Source organism: Gymnodraco acuticeps, unplaced genomic scaffold (assembly GCF_902827175.1).
Source record: "Gymnodraco acuticeps unplaced genomic scaffold, fGymAcu1.1, whole genome shotgun sequence".
Lineage (NCBI taxonomy): Eukaryota > Metazoa > Chordata > Actinopteri > Perciformes > Bathydraconidae > Gymnodraco > Gymnodraco acuticeps.
In genome coordinates, this window is record NW_022990682.1 from 150,213 (window position 1) to 155,362 (window position 5,150).

Below are 5,150 nucleotides of genomic sequence, written 5' to 3' on the forward strand. Positions count from 1 at the left end.
TGTGTGTGTGTGTGTGTGTGTGTGTGTGTGTGTGTGTGTGTGTGTGTGTGTGTGTGTGTGTGTGTGTGTGTGTGTGTGTGTGTGTGTGTGTGTGTGTGTGTGTGTGTGTGTGTGTGTGTGTGTGTGTGTGTGTGTGTGTGTGTGTGTGTGTGGTGTGTGTGTGTGTGTGTGTGTGTGTGTGTGTGTGTGTGTGTGTAGTGTGTGTGTGTGTGTGTGTGTGTGTGTGTGTGTGTGTGTGTGTGTGTGTGTGTGTGTGTGTGTGTGTGTGTGTGTGTGTGTGTGTGTGTGTGTGTGTGTGTGTGTGTGTGTGTGTGTGTGTGTGTGTGTTTTACAGTATGCCAAATGTCAGAAAGAGGAAGACAGACAGGGGAGTGCCACTTGCTCTGCTGCAGAGGGCCTCAAATGAAGTTGAGAAGGGCAAATCATTCAGGGAAGTGGCAAAATCCCTGAATATATGCCATGTCTCCTTGTACCGGTTCCATAAAAAGAGGCTGAGGTTGGAGAGTCAGGGATCACAAACACCCCCAAGAGTAGGCTACTAGACACCAAAGAAGGTGTTCTCAACAGAGCAGGAGATGCTTTTGAGAGACTACCTGATGGAGGCAGCTGATTTATATTATGGTCAGCTCAAAGGAGGTATAGGTCTACATAATTAAGGTAGAAGCACCTCTCAGAGAACAGTTTAATCCTTCACAGAGGATGATGCTGTGTGTGTTATCTGTTATCCTGTTCATTGTTTGTTGGAGCATGTGTGAAACCCCATTCAAATCTTGTTGCCTTAGAATTTGACAGCTTTCCCTATTTGTTGTCATGTAGTGTGAAAAAGGTAACCGTTATTAACATGTTACAACCGTGCCTGGCATGTGCTACAACTGTCCCTGTACACAAGGACAGTTGTAACAGTTGAGTTTAAAAAAAACAAAAACATTTTCCAACCTGTACTTATTTCATAAAAACATCTTAAATACATTGTTTCAGTAGCTGACATATTGATAATGTATAATATAGCAAAATGGCTATCGTAAATGGTTTTTTACTTATTGGGGAAAAACCCAAAAAGTGTTTGCAACTGTCCCTGGTCTCCCTACCCTTTTCAAGACGACAATTCAGTGAAAAGACGGACATTATAACGGCGGGGGGCGGGGGGTTTGTGTCTACAGAAGGTCCAGTTGTGATAGACACGGTTCGCCACTGGGTTTGATAAATCATTGTTAAAATTCTAGCTCAGTTACAGTATGTTTGCTAACCCCGCATCCATCCCCTGAAGCTCAGGCCTCACAATTGTTATCCTGGCCCACAGTTTTTGTGGTTCCTAAGCTCACCTACGAGGCTGAATTTGAGCTTCATCTAAAGAATGCAGAGTTTGAGACAACTGGTACATACTTCCAGCCTGGCCTAAAGCTGAAAGGAGTCATTCTTGATGGCCTAGCCGAAGAAATGATCAAATTCACAAAATATCCAAAAGACTATCAGTGTGAAGAGGTAGCTGCAGCGTTGACGAGGGCCCACCCTTGTTTGGGGCAGCTAGGATCCAAGATAGGATTTGGGGGGTGGAAACAGTCTCTTAAGTACAAAATGCAAAACTATCGTACAAAGCTTGGCCGTCTTGGACATCCTGAAATCCTTGTGAACTCCTTAAAGCACAAGAAAACAGGCCAAGGCAAAGCTGCAGCAAACATAACAAAACCAAGAAAAGCTGAAGTAAACTACATTCCTCTGCACCCAAAAGGCGAAACCACAGAAAGCTTGGAGAACGAGAGAATTGCCTTATTGTCAGAACTGAAAAAGCGTGACAATGAAGTGGTGATAAAAGCAAAAATGGAAAAAACCTTCTCCCACAGACGCCTTGAGATTGTGGAGCAAAGGCCTTTGATAGGGGACTTCAAATGCAGATGGCCTGCTCTGTTTCAGCAGAGTGAAGTAAGTAAATATTTGTATTTGTTGACAGTCTTTTATTATTGTCCTTTGTGATTCATGTCTACATCCTTGCATGGTTGTGATTCTAATAAACAAGTAACAATTGGTTGTATTGTGCTTGTTAATAATATTTTTAAGGTGAATGCGGAGTTTTTGAGGATCACAACATCACCACTTCAATCAAAGTTCATGTGGCAGCTGGACCACTTCTCAGACAAGCTCTTGAAGATCTTCAAGATCAAAGGAGGACTAAAGGGCCAGAAAAATCAAGGAAGCCCTTGCAATATCAGATTTGGTTAGTATAAATGCAGAGAACCTCGTTTTTCACTGTATTGTTTTTGTCCATGCTCATATGAACACATTTAAGAAATTGTCTGCTTTTATAGTGTTTTTAAGGATGTAGGGGTAAGGAGTCCTGCTTAGGGACACACACGACAGATACAGCCCTCTACTTTGTAGACCTGCTCTGTTGCACATGCATTGTGCTTAATTGTCTTTGATTTATCGCCCCTGCTTTAGTTTGAAAACATCCACATCAAGAGGGGGTGCATCCTGCGAAGCATCGCGATCTACCTCAACGAGGATCCAGACTCTTTTTTTAAGGAGTATCAGGTATGTTTATCACAATATGTTTTCAATGTATTGGTTAACAGTGTTACCCACAATTATAACCACCATTACTTACATTTATAATAAGAATATTCTATGGCACATAACCCTATCCCTGCTTACATCTAGATATCTTATCACATATCATAAATACATGCAGAAATAAATAAATGTATACATTAATATAGGAATGAATATATGTAAGAATGAATAAATACAGAAATAAAAAAATAATAATAAATAGATACAGAAGTAATTTCATCGGGCAAGTGTTAAAATAAATATAGAAAAAAGTGAATTAATACATGTATACAGATATAAATACATCTATAAATTAACATAGGAATACAATTGATAAATACAAATGTGAATTAAAACATGAATATATCTGGAAATAAATACAAATAATAAATGAATGCTGAAATAAATATTTACATTTATATATAAATACATCTATAAATGAATAAATAAATATGGACATGAATACATATGTAAGAACTTATAAATAATTGAATAAATACATAAATAAAATAATAAATAAATGCTGAAATACAGAAATATATTAATCAATAGATTCATGTTTAAAAAGGTATGTGAATGCAGCAATTACTAAATTGTTAAAAGAATAATTACATAATCACATAAATCAAGGAAATAAATTATTAAATAATAAATAATCAAATACATATCAAAATAAGTAGGTAAATGCATAATTAACTACAGGAATAACAACAAATTACATGATTAAGTAGGGATGTAAACAAATAACTTAATACCTGAATTAATAAATAAGATAAAGTTGATAATCAAACAGAACATACAGGAATATATCTTTATAATTTATTTATGTAAACATTTTCTTACAAGCTTAATTGAGTTCTGTGTTGGAGGTCCTAACCTTCTCTGGTATCACTCAGGACATTTTTGTGCAAATTGGTAATTTTTCACATCAGATTTGGCTATAATGATTTTGTGTTTTTTCTAGATACTTTTTGGAATTTCAATTTTTCTAATCGGTCTCGAATACACTGTGTACAAATTACCCTAATTGTCCATTTAAAAAATGTCCCCACACTTCCCAAAAAGTGTGGGGGAAAAATATTTAAATATAATATTGTTATCATATCATTTTATCATTCAAGTTTTTGAAAGTGGACATTTTTATATTGAGTGGCCAGATTGGGAGTACATTTGAGTGATACCAGAGGGTTAGTCTAAAACTGTTTTGATCAATGAGGAGAGCCACATAAGTAAATCTGCTTCTATAAAATGTAGTAATTCAGGTTTTAGTTAACACATGTGTTGTATGTTTGTGTCTTTGTTCAGGCCTCTGCCTCTGAAGATGCCAAGAGGGACATGGCAAACACAGTCATGGGCATATACACACTTCAAAGAGATGTGGATGGGCAGCCAGAGGACGTGGGAATTGTCATCGAAGGCAATATAGTCATGGACAACTTGGGCAGCATGATTGTGGGGTTTGTCATGCTATTGGGACTTATTTATGCCCTGGATTTGAGCTTTCCGGACAACCTCAAACACACCTTCGAGTTCATGCAGAAGGTAGTGATGAATCTGGATGGGCACAAGCTGAATGGTAAAATCGAAAGTCTGAAGATCAAGTTGTTCGATTGAAATGTGAAAAAGAAGTGACTCATGAGTTCATTGTTGTCATTTTATTCACGAGTTTCCTAATCAGAGCAGATTGAGCCGTTATATCAATCATTTGTTCTGTGCTTTTCTGTATTTGTTTCAACACACTGTAACACTATTTCCATATGTTGGTGTTTGCAGTGCACTCTTCATGTTATGTGTTATTGTCCTGTTAGAAGAGCAGTGCATACCCCTGTTATATTGTATTCATTGTATTTGGCAAAGGGAGATTTGTAAGTTAATTATAGGAGTTCCATTTCTCTGCCATTTTAAAAATGGTATTATCTTTCAGAAATGTTTTTCATCTTTCAGTGTGAATTCATTCATTTTTAAAACACTGTATTGAATGGAATGGAGGATTGTTTTGAATAATGTGAATTTAAAAATAAAAAAAACTAAACCATGTTTTCTATCATGTGTAACACATTTTTATTAAATTATATTTAACCTCATTATTTCATTTTCAATTAATTAAATAGGATTTAGGTGGACTAGCATTATCTAAATTCATAAAGGTAATGTTATCATTTTACTTAAACTCTATTTGAAAAATTTGAGTTGGACTAACTCATTTACATTATACTGCATGGATGCCATTAGTTTGAGTTTGTGCCACATATATTTATTGGATGGAAAACCTGCCAACAATAAAATTGAGTTAATCCAATGAGTTATTTCTTTGAGTGTACAGCAGAAAAGTGCAAGGTCGAACAAACTTAAAGCCGCTTACTAATCACTTTTCTTACTTAAAAGAAAAAATAGAAACCATCACAGCCTGGAAGCCAGAACATAAAAAGTTTAGATGGCACAATAAACTGTATTTTAGTTGGAGACACATTATCTGCTATTGGCCTGCTAATGTTTTCTTCTGCCACCCTGTTTTCTCAAAATAAAACACCTAAACTAGAGACACAGCTTGGGTTGCGACACAATCAAAGGAGGATGTATTTTACAGCTTGCTCTCAGAGGTC

The 5,150-nt window shown here is 36.3% G+C and overlaps 1 long non-coding RNA gene across 1 annotated transcript; it reads left to right on the forward strand.

Annotated features, from left to right (window-relative positions):
* The first annotated feature begins 1,200 nt into the window (after positions 1-1,200).
* Positions 1,201-4,857, forward strand: LOC117555335. Its single transcript, XR_004570385.1, has 4 exons — positions 1,201-1,920; positions 2,056-2,212; positions 2,437-2,529; positions 3,853-4,857. It is a non-coding gene; the product is annotated as an uncharacterized LOC117555335 (long non-coding RNA).
* The last annotated feature ends 293 nt before the right edge of the window (positions 4,858-5,150 follow it).